The sequence below is a fragment of the Calidris pugnax genome, unplaced genomic scaffold (assembly GCF_001431845.1).
Source record: "Calidris pugnax isolate Ruff unplaced genomic scaffold, ASM143184v1 scaffold32, whole genome shotgun sequence".
NCBI lineage: Eukaryota > Metazoa > Chordata > Aves > Charadriiformes > Scolopacidae > Calidris > Calidris pugnax.
In genome coordinates, this window is record NW_015090783.1 from 3,965,633 (window position 1) to 3,977,457 (window position 11,825).

Sequence of the window (11,825 nt, forward strand, 5' to 3'; positions counted from 1 at the left end):
TCTTGGTTTCCTTGCCCAAATACTGCAATTTTGATAAAGGGAAAAGAATTCATTTACCTCTGAGATAACAAATTTTATGCTAAATTTCAGCCAGATGGTACAGAAAACAGCTGAGAGATTATAGCCCCCAAACCAGGCTTTAAATAGAAATGATAAGTTGCTATAAAGCTGCCACTAGCACTGTTCTAACAATGGAAGAGTTATTTCTCTCATTCGCTTTCCCATTCCTTATTATTTATCTTCCTGCTCTTCATTATCTGTGTCATTTCACCTCTCCTACTGCTCCATCAGAGGGAAGGACTCTAGCCCTAGAGAGCCTCAGGAGCAGCAGAATTTCATGCTTTGCTTTAAAGTTTTCTTCAAAACTCATCTTTTAACAAAAATATTCTGAAAGATGCAGCAGCCTGGGACACTGTGCATCAGATTTTTTCCAGTGCCAGGGAAGAAGTTGCTTGGATGGTCTTGGTGGCACTAGCCCTGCTCACTGCATCAGAAGTTGCTTGTTTCTGGAAACATGCAGGGGTTTTGGGTTTGCTCTGGCCCCTGAAATTCTCCCTTCCTGGGAGACTGGCTGTGAGCAGAGTGGGCAGGGGGACTGCAGCCCCAGAGAGGGCATCTGGCTTTGGTGCTCCCTCTTCTCTCCCCTCGTGTTCCCTCTAATCCAGACTCTTTCAGGACTGTGTGTAAGCACAGTCTGTACAACATCCTGCCCTTCTGGGAGCATCTTCTGTCTGGGCTTCATCCTGCTGCTCCATACAGGGAGCCAGCTATTTGCATTTAGCTCTTGTCAGGTGTCCCCTGCCCCAGTGTAGGCTGCTCAGCCCCTCTGAGATGCCAAACTATAGCACTGTGGAGTTCCTCCCTTGCTTTCCTCCTTCCCTTCATCCTACCTAAGATTATTTGTAAGCTAGCCCATGCTTCATGTCTTCAAATCCCTCTCAAAAACTAACTGTGGGACAATAACACTCTTCTCAAAGTGCTGTGGTAGGTTTTGTTTTGTTTTTTTTTTTTTAAGCAGCACTCCAGCAAAATATTTATTCTCTCAGAGAGCTTCCATGGCCTGAAGTGATTGCACAAGCACTGAATGTTATTTTAGTGGCACTTGAGCACAGTCAGTGTTTGGACAGTACCAAGAAAAAACCAGCAGCCTGAGTGATGCTTACACACAGAGCGGGCAGAGCAAGCCCGCTGTTTGTCCTCTGTATTCAGGGATGCTCCCTGGTGAGGCTTTTGCCTTTAAGAGAGTCACTATGAAAATGAAGTGTCCTGAAAAATCTCAGCTCTGGGAGGCTTTCAGCTCCTCAGAGATAATAAAAAGCAAATAGATGGCAGAGCAGCCAGCAGCCCTGTGAGTAACCTGTCCCTCCTTCAGTGTTCATGGGGCTGAGCTCTGAGAGGTGAATTCAGAGTTAAGGAGGCCCCAGGCTTGAGGGTGTGGGGCAGAAGAAGGGAGGGCAGGGAGCACTAAGCAGGTGTCTGGGAGAGCTGACTTGGATTGCCCATCTTCCTCCAAGCTTCCTAGGTGATCCAGACAAGTTATTTGCCGCCTTGGGTTCTGCACATGGGGTGTAGATATGATGTTTGCTGTCTGATGTGCCTGTCTGGATGAGAAGTGACTGCTTAGGTTATGTGCTTGTACCGGGTCAAGCACAACGGGATGCTTCATTCCCAAATTTAGCCTTGAAGACGGTGATGGGGCTGGGGGTAGGGGAGTGTGGTGTGGGACCTGAGCCTTGCTAAGCTGCCCCACCAAGTGCTGTTACCTGCTTAGAAGAGGTGGTGCTCTGCTAATGTGTGCTAATTCCGTGCCAACTTAGGTTTCACTGTGCTTGTATCCTCACCTCTGCTCTCAAGCCTTACCCCTCAGTGCACAGAAAGCAATGATAGGTAGGCAAAATGCAGAGAAGATCTGATCTCATGTTAGCAGGGGTGTAGGCTGATGCTTTTGAATGTTTAAATTAATTTCTTCCTAAAAGAGAGCAGTTTAGGCCTCCACTTCGGAACGTCCGTACCTGATAATTAACAGCGACGGTAATGTGCCCACAGCAGGTTTCCTGTGACCCCCAGATTTGCACAAGTGTCCCCCATCAGGCCATTTGTCTTTGGTTTCCTTGTAATACAGTCTGTGATTGCAGCATCATGGCTATGAATGGTGCAAGTGGAGTAAGCACAGGTGAAGTCTAGGCTCTGTTTTAGTTGGGGGAAAAGCATTCAGCTATCACTTTACCTCTATGCATTGGATCAGTTAAAAATTCCAGGATACTAGGAGTGACTAAGTTGGTTGAACTGTACTTGTGCCACTGATGGAGCTCAATAGTCCCCTGACCTTTATTTTTTTTTTGCCAACAACCTTTTCAATATTATTCAATAAAATAGCCTTCCAATCTAATGCATTGTTGCCTCTAGATGACCATAAACTCTGAAAGCACACCCAAAGCCCAGAAGAATTTTAATATTTTAACACATGCATTTTTGTGTCTTAGTTCCATGAGTTTTTGCTTTGTCCTAGTCCATTCAGTTGACAGCAGCACTCAGCTCTGCTTCACCATTCTCACAGCTCCACACGAAGTACAGCATAGCATAGCTGACAAGCAAGAAATAGAGAAGCAAATGTATTGACTGATACAGAGCAGAGCTGGAAAATCAGTTTGATGGAAAACAAAAGGAGAATACCTCTTGGTATAATAAAATTTGCTAGTGGCTAAGCAGCTATCACCTGAGTTGCCCTGGGGGAAAATGAAGTTTGATTTCCCAGCTGGAAAATTTCACTATGGTGTTAGTGAAGGATTTAGGTGGAAACAACTGGGGAAAGGGAGAACATATTTCCTTCAAATGCTTCCTAATGTACAGATAGTGGACTGATAGCAGTGACTCTTACACAGGTTTTTTTTCTTGCATTTCTCCTGAGAGAAGAAGCTGCCTTTGCTTGTTGAATGGTGCAGCCATGCAGAAAGCAGTGTTTTGACTCTGGGACATGGAATAGGTAGGATAGTGTAATCTGTGCAAGTCTGTAATTTAAGTATGATGATTAAGGGAAAGCTGAATCCCCTCCTTATCACTGAAAGACAGCAAGGAGAGGAAGATTGAACTACTTGGGAGCAGTTCAGGAGCCCCCTGAAGACGCTGCACTTCTTATGGCAGTTGATCCCTTCTGGCCACCTACCAGTGGGGTGCTGCTCTCCCAGGTGTTTAGGTGAGGGGTGTTTGTAGCATCCAGGATTGAAGTTCAAAGAAAGCCCTGACACAAACAAACAAAACCAGAAGATGTCCTATAGCTGGCTTTTCTAGAGAGCCTGAAGCATCCAAAATACAGACAGAGTTCCCTGCAAAAGCCAGCAGACATCACCATTGCTGCCACCAGGAGAGGGTGGGCTCACCTAACCCAGTGAAGTGCTTGGAGCTGGATCCTTGCAGGCTCAAAAGGCAATTCCTGTAAGAGGAGGGTGAGTGCTAAATGTGAGCAGGATGGCAGTCACAGTCTCTCCCTGCTGGCTGGCTCGTCAGAATGCATTAATTGTAATAGGCTTGGTGGTTGGGAAGAATGACACAAATGCAGATCATCGCACAGGGTTTACTGAAGTGGTACCAGAAAGGGAACATAAATATGCAATTCATAAGGGGGAGAGTGTACTGAGTGTCAGGAGAAGATAACACCCAGACTGACTTTGACTTATGCTCATTCATAGAGGTGAAGATTTTCCCCCACCAAATCTGGCCAAGGGCCACTGATGCATGGGCTATGTGGAGGGTTTTGGACTGGGTTCCCTGGCACAGAGAGAGTTATTCAGAGCACGTGTTCTCTGGACTTGGCTGTTTGGGGTGGAAAGCCTAAAAAGTGACGTGTGTCACCGTGGGCTTATTCCTATTTCTAAACTACTAACCTGTACAATACTCCAGTACTAGATACTCAGTCTTGTGTCTTTGCAGCTGAAGGTTGAAATTCTAGTGGCTGAGATGCACCCGATGCGTTATGTACACTCAGCACCATCGGTTGTGTATGTGGTGTAATAAGCAGTTGTAAGCTGTGGACTGGAGAATGCAGACATCTGTGCACTGGTTTTGGATGAGAATAGAGTGTAGAAGAGGTTCTGGTGGCTAGTGAGGTGCTGTGGTCCATGGTTAAGCTTTGGTTTCCAACAAGTGCTTGAAAAAGCTTTACTTGCTGGAAGAATTTCACATGTGGCTATGCTAATTATTTACTTGTCTCTTATTTTCCCACCCTTGGAAAAGAAACACAATAATTACCTAAGCCTGTGATTACAGTTTACATGAAGAAGTCTTGAATCTGACAAGATGTTGATTCTATTCTAATTCTTGGTTTAATCCCTTAAAACAAAGACTCTCAAGGTACATTAACACATTAATGAATTGAAGAGAGCCTCAAAATGCCTGTCAGATAAATCAGAATCACTAAACTCATTATACAAATGAGGGGAGCTGAGGCACGGATAATTGCCATGAACTTGTTACTTGACCTTGAAAAAGTCAAGGTCATTCAATACCATGTCAGGTATCAAACTGAGGTCTTCCCCATCCCTTCTGCTCCCCCCAGGTGCAGCGGTGGCCTCCAGATGCTGCTGCAGTTTGAGAGCCCCCCAGGCTCCACGCAGCTTGTGTTCTCAGTAAACCTCTCTGTGGCTTGTGGAGTAACTTCCTCAATCCATGCTAATAACACAAAGTCTCTAATTTCAGTAGTTACAGCACTATTTCCATGGTGACAGCAAGAGTAACAGTAGAAGGGAGCAAAAAGTTGGGCTGAAGAAAGGCCTTGTGCTATTAAGTAAAGAAATGGGTGTTGCTGGAATTCCCTGTAGGGCTGCACCTGGGGCAATGCCCTTCCAGGGCACTGGGACAGAGGCAGTGGGAAAATAGTTACATTCTGAATTAGAGTGGAGGTGAGTGGTGAATTGCTCAGTGGCTCATTATGGAGAAGTTGCAAGATGTGTGTGAGTAGATTGAGGCCATTCTGCAGTGGGAATTGGGGGAAGAAGGGGAATATTTAGCTTATGCCGAGCACAAGCTTTTTTGCAATTGTACCACAGTGGTACGGGGGGACAAGGCCACTTGCTGTCACTCAAACACGTAGGACTCTGATAAACTGGAAACAAGACAAAATGCAAATAAAGCAGCAGTTCTGGTCAGTCTCAGGCTTGAAACTACTCCATCAGCAACATTATTGTTTTAAGGAGATCCTGAACAGATAAGTCAGGAACATGCTGAGCACTGAACAAGCAGAAATCCTCAACTGAAGTGTCTTTTATCTCTCTCTAGACGCACACTTGGCTTATAGAAAGATGAGAGAGTGCCGGGGAAGAGGGAAGCAATGCCACTTCACGCAAAAGACAGCTGAACTGTTTGCCAATTTTGCTTTTATAGGCATCACAGCAATAAAGGGTGAACTCACAGAGAGGCTGATTCTGAGAAAGGCTATAAATATGAGTTACCTTTTAATTGTGAGCAACTGTGATGGACCTAAAAATGTGGGGATGGATGAGGGAAAGGGCAATGAAATGCCCTTTCTGTCCTGAAATGCTTCATCCCTTGGCGCTGCTTGGAACGGGCTGGAAGCAATGGCTGGGGTATGGCTGCAGGCAGCCTGGGCTGGTTTTCCTGCATAGCAGTCAGAGCTCTGCAGCAGCAGCCTGCTGGGTCACCACATCAAGTTCAAATTCAGCAATTAAGAATCGGTGGCAATAAGTTAAATCTCTCTCGCACCCTGTTGAAGGCCCACGGGGTGCCAGCCACGTGCAGAGCCACCAGCAGGACCTCAGACCCATGGTCCTCCCATCTTTCCTCCTCCATAGAGGGGATGGGAGGCTCAGCCTGAAATAATGCCACTGCTGGCACAAGAATCAGAGTCCAAAGGCAGATTTGCCCAATGACAAGGTGTTGGCCTGGGTAGGTGTTATTTTATTTCAGTTCATACGTCAATAGAATTTAGTTGACTTTACTTAAAAAGCAGTAGTGAAATGAATGGGAGTTTTCTAATACCGTTTGAATCTGCTGTCTATTTCAATTTGTATCTCATGCCAACAATGATGGCTTAATTGTAACTGTCAGCCTCTCAGTAGATAGTCACTTTACTATGCTCACTATAAACAAATCTATTTTAAATTCTGGCAACTAAGGGCAAACATCTCTATAAAATAGCTGGAGCTGGGCAAATGCCTCAGCCGGTCTTTTCCTCCCTTCTGTAAATTGCACTTGAGCACAGCTCTGGCTACGCTCACATCGGGTTTGTGTTCTCTTCCCACGGATGCTCTAGTTTTGTTTTTTTGCTGGCATACCAGGCTCTTAAGTGGGCGTAAGGAAATGTTAATATGAAGTGAAGTGTTTTTCTTTCATGCCTGTCCCTGAGCTCCCAGGCTCCATCAGAACTGGATGAAAAATGACTAAAAATGTTCATCTGCTTTCCTCCTCCCCATGTTCTTCCCTTCAGTAGATATGAAGCAATACCAAAACTGCTGTAATTTCAACAAAGCTAAAGGGAAAGCAAATTACCATATTTCTCCAACACTACTCCATTTCCCACATTAAAAAAAAAACACCTCATAGAACCCACCCTAAAACAGCTTCCTCATCCCAAAACTCTTTTTCTTTTTCCCTTCCCTTCCCTGTATGTTGAGGAAACTCATGAGTTCTGGCTACAGCAGCCAGAGACTGCAAGCTGCACTCCTGTGATGGAGATGATGCCTCTGCTCCTTACTATCTAGCATTTGACATCTGCATGGGTTTCAGCAGTAATAACCAGTCTTGGTTTCCAATCTGCAAAAAACCCTTTTAAACAAACAATCTGTCTTCTACTGTGTAAACCTGAGTTACGTAAGACTCAAACCAGTACCACGTGCTTCTCATTCATAATTGCTATAGCATCCTCCTCCCTGAGAGTGGGTCTGGCTCTCTGCTAATCTAGGTTTGCTTTAAACATCCCACCACCGTGGGTCTCTTGGGAGCCCACGTTGTTCTGGTGAGTCCTGTCTCAGTGCTCTGTCTCACAGTGTACTATAACCCAGATGTCCTTCTGTGGCCAGATGCTCTCTCTTGCTAGACTAGCATCATGCTCAGCACACACACAGAAGTTCCTTTCTTGCTGAGCCCTTAGCTGATCTCTGCTGGTGGAGTGGGAAAACTCCAAGCAAAGTGAGAAGGTAGGACCTTTGTAGGCAGCGCCATCGCTCTACGCGGAGGATTGCTAATGCTGGAGCTCTTCAAAGGACTGATGCTGTTTGCAGCAGCTGAAGGCTGTGTCTTCTTCTCCAACACTGCTGGTCACCATAAGGGCTCCTCTTCCTTAGCAAGGCACAATGTCCCCTGAAGCAATTTCCACCCACCCTTTTGCAGGGTGGGGAGTAGGGAGGGCTCAGGAGCTGTGTGGGCACACACAGGGACAGCTAGGAACTGTGAAAGCCCCCTGTCCTTGACTGCTGCTATCTGCAGCCAGTCTGCAGCTCTGAATGTTATTTCACAGGCACATTTTAAATTGCTACATGCATATGAAAAGCAGACAATAGGGCTCTCGCCTGCCAGGGACACGAATCAGGTCAGGGAAGTGAGAATAATAAAATATTGTTTAATATACTGCAATAGACACAGCAGATGTTTAACTTTCTTTCGATAAGAATGACCCCATATCATTTTATTAACTTAAGGGATGCATTAGTCTCTTCTTCAGAAGGCAGAAGAAAATACATCTATTGTACCAAAAATTAAAGAGGAAATTGAAGGAGGATGTTATCACGGCATATTTTCCCACTTCATAGTCTGCAGGACTGAGTGATGCAATAGCACAATTTTAATTACAGGCAGCTCCTGTTGAGGCTTACTCATATGTGCAAAACTAAACAAAATTATTTTGAACCCCAAATTACCCATCTTTTCCAAGAAACATGAAAATAAAGCTACTGGATTTGGCATATATTAGCTGCTGAGAAATCACGCAAAGTTTCTTAGGACTTTTCTGGTGTGTGCATAGGCAGGCCCACTACACGTGTGGACATACAGAGGTAAGATCACATATTTAGGTGACAGCTAAGAGTAGGCAGATTTCCACTGAAAGCCAGCTGCTTTCTTGGATATGGAAATTTGTAAGAATTGGGACAATGTAGGATCTGCAGAGGATGTGATTTTCTTTCACTACAGCAGGAGATACCAGGCTGTGTTGTTTGGAGCTTGAGAGCATGTTTTCTTCTCTGCTCAGTTGGGTTCACTGTGTTGGGCAGGTAATGCTGACTCTGAATGTGAGCCTCTAGGAAGCCACAGAATATGCTGGGCTTTGGGGGTCACAAGTACCCCTACTATAAAAAATGAAGCAATCGTTTGCAGGATCAGGACCTGAACTCTGGAACACATCCCTGAGGGACAAATCTCTTGCTTTAACTGCATCAACATAGAGACTTTTGCTTCAGAAAGCTGCAAGCTGGAGATGAGCTGAAAGTACTATTTTTCAAGATGCTCTAAGTGCTTCTCACATTCTGTGGAGTGTGTTTTGATGTCTTCCGCTTTTACTTCAAAAGGCTATTTGACCACATTCCAGTTTGACATCCTTATAAAAATATTTGAAGTGTTCCAGCAATATGAGAGTGCTTTGCAAAGCGTACAGCTATTTTAAATTATTGTAGCACTTCATGCTTTTATAAGTACTTGAATTTGGACAGTTTTGTATCATGTAGAACAATTTCATAATATTAGAGATCATCAAATTTGATGAGTTGGAATTTAGAAATTATGCTTGTGAGCATGCACAATGTAACTTTTGAAATTATTAAACTTTTGAAAGCCTGTAACAGCATCACTGACAGGCTTTGCCCTCTGTGGTTCCTGAGTTAAGTTAGTAGCTGTAAATGATATTAGATCCCTACACAACTGAAGTGTAGGCTACTGTAAGACAGTAAAGAGAAGAAAAATTGTGAAGGTTGAACTACTAAGACTCAAGTCTGTTGAAACAGGACTTAAGTGCTTCTCTAGATTTTTAGTATCTGTTTGGCTTCTCTACACTACAAAAATGCCTTAAAATTCAGAGTTCTGCTCATTGTATGGTGTAATCCCTTGTCGCTAATAGAAATGCTTTGTTAGCATAGCTTTACCTTTTAAACCTCCAAATAAGATAGCCAAGCAAGTCTTCTGCAGTCATCCCTAGCTTTGGACAATCTTCTACTGTGACAGAAAAGCAGCTGCCCCAAATGTATGGACAAAGCTAGAAAAAGAAGTCTCATATCTGTCATAATATGTGAAGTTGTGCATCTGTACATCTGCTTTATGCTGTCCTTTGACTGACTCCTACACTTCTCCCCACAGGTGGCAGTGTGTCCAGAATTGAGAGGACAGAGCTTATTGAATGCTTGGGGCCTCTTTCAAAGGAAAGAATAAGTGTTTAAATGTGAAGTTGCACTTCACAGGCATCACTCGGCTCTCACTCGTGTTCCTTGGCTCCAGAATTACTGCAATTGCATTATCCTCTGCCTAGCTGTGAGCAGGATCAAAGTCTGCCAACGTGTCGTCTTAATTATTTCACCCTGGGAACTTAATCCAGATTTTTCCTGTGCAGGATATTAATTTGCCAGACAACTTTAGGAAGTCGTGCTTTAACTCTGGATCACTTTGACAAATTTTACAATATGAGATTAATTAATGGGAACCCTTCCCCATATCTTAAATATCACACAGCAATCTGCCTAAGTCAGACACCAGTCCTTAGCATCTTCTTCCTCAACCCCTTCATCCTAATGCTGAGCAGAACACTGCTCTCCAGAGATGTTTAGTTTGCAGACTGGTGTATAGCATCTTACCTGACAACAAAGCCATTTGTCATTATGATCAAGTTAATAGTTACTATTACTTAAATGTGCTATTGTCATTTTGTGTTGATGCATGGTATTAACCAGTTTCTGTAGCTACAGCAGACAGAATGACTCAAGACCTTAGAGTTTCCTGAGAGTTCAGACCCAAGATAAAACAACTCTTGAAAAGGTGATGGAATAGATGGGAACAGATTGTGATGTACAGCATTAGATGTGCAGAGATAGTCGAGTATATTTCACAGCTTTCAGAAAGCATGTTATCTGTTTGAAGTTCCATCTTCAAAAGCCTAAGCAATATTTACCTTGTTTTCCCTTGTTCATTAAAGTGTTCTGTTCCCTGTCAAAAGTGATGTATGGACTCTGTTATATCTCTAAATCTCATTACTGACTAACACTTCCTAGTAAGGGGGATGAGAAGTCTTATCAGTATAATACTGTAGGTAGCTATGCACGACAGGAGGAATACAGGATTGGAGTATGTCTGCGCTGCGCTATCGCTGTGCCTGCAGTTTCTGTAGGGCAGCTCCGAGGCTGCTGGCTGGATGCTGATGACATGTGCTGTCACCTGCTCTGAAGCAGCAGAGCCAGCCTAGGATTGTCCATACCTACCTGTGCTGTAGTTCTTCCAATCCGTATCCAGCCAGCTCAGGACTGGCTACAGAAAATGCAGTGCCAGCTCAGCTGAGCACAGGCATTCCTTCACTGAAGGACATCCATTAACGTTAGGTACATCTGAACTTATTCACTGTAGGCAAATGTGCTGATAAAGGAAGCATGTTTAAAAGAGATAATAAAAATACATATAAGGGAGTATAGAATTAATCAAAGAATGGAAAGAAAAGTAAGCTTTCATCCTTCAGGGCACAAAGTGGCCACTTAAACTTCCTAACTCTTTCTGTTCTAATCATTCCTCAATACACTAGGTTATTTTACCTCCTTTTCCAAGCATTCTACAGGCACTGACAGACCGAAGGCAGTGGGATGGATTGTAATTAATTCCCGATTCTGCACAAGTAGAACTGTAATGTTTTTCATCCTCCTTTACGATTTTTTAAGTCCAAACCTTAGAGATTACTAGTCACGTAGTAAGGCTCATTTGAAAACCACTGTAAGTGGATCCAATTACTATGTAACTAGGTTTTGACAACTATTCTTTACAGACTTACACATCTATGCTGTGAATACTGTAATGGAAAAATTAATTATAAGATGGAAAGGCCTATTAAACCATATTGTGTACATGACATGAAAAAACAGCCAAAGGCCAGATTATACTGTCACTAGGCGATCTTGGCTGAAAGAATTGTTCATTGCTATTCTGAACTTAGTGCTACCTGGAGCAAAGTGTCTATTTACATACTTATCATTTAACAGCTTCTGACCTTTGTTCTCTTTTCTATTCTTTCACTGCAGTTACATCCTTCCTCTGGGGCCAGCAGGTACCACGCTCTCAGGTATGTGCTTTATTCCACCAGCACCACTGAGTGTTGGTCTATGAATTCTTCTTCCTCAGAAATGAATTTGCATCTCAAACTATTGACTATTCAAATGGAAAGCACTGCAATCTGTTTCCCTAGAGGGCTTGTCTGCACTAACATAACCTGCCCTGCATATAAACAAAATCACTAGGATAACATTTTTCAAAAAGCAATTTCAGACACAAAAAAATGTTAAGAACTCCACACATCTTTTAATACAGGTTTATTGTGAAGCTGAAAGTGCCAGCCCTGAGCAACTTTTGTTATTAAAAAAACCACAACAGAAATACTCAAAACACAAACCTCAGTGTTGACTACAGACTTTTAAAGGAAATACTGATGGATGCCTCAACTACTGTAATTAAACTCACTCCAGAGGTTTGCATAAGCTGAATAATTGAAAATATTACTCCCCTTTTCTGAGGAGGGATATTCGGTATAGACTGCGGCCACCAAGACACAAGAAAGCAGGACTTCCTCCACAATTATATCACAAATGCATTCACTTTATAATCTCAAATGAAACACTGGTTTCCAGACAGCTATTCTG

At 43.4% G+C, this 11,825-nt stretch overlaps 1 protein-coding gene across 3 annotated transcripts in view; it reads left to right on the top strand.

Annotated features, from left to right (window-relative positions):
• Window positions 1-11,825, top strand: part of GLT1D1 (glycosyltransferase 1 domain containing 1) — a 122,362-nt gene that overhangs the window by 20,112 nt on the left and 90,425 nt on the right. For all 3 annotated transcript variants that reach the window (XM_014962705.1, XM_014962698.1, XM_014962714.1), the window contains exon 2: window positions 11,211-11,251. The gene's annotated coding sequence lies outside the window, so the exon portion shown is untranslated. The remainder of the gene's footprint in view (window positions 1-11,210; window positions 11,252-11,825) is intronic.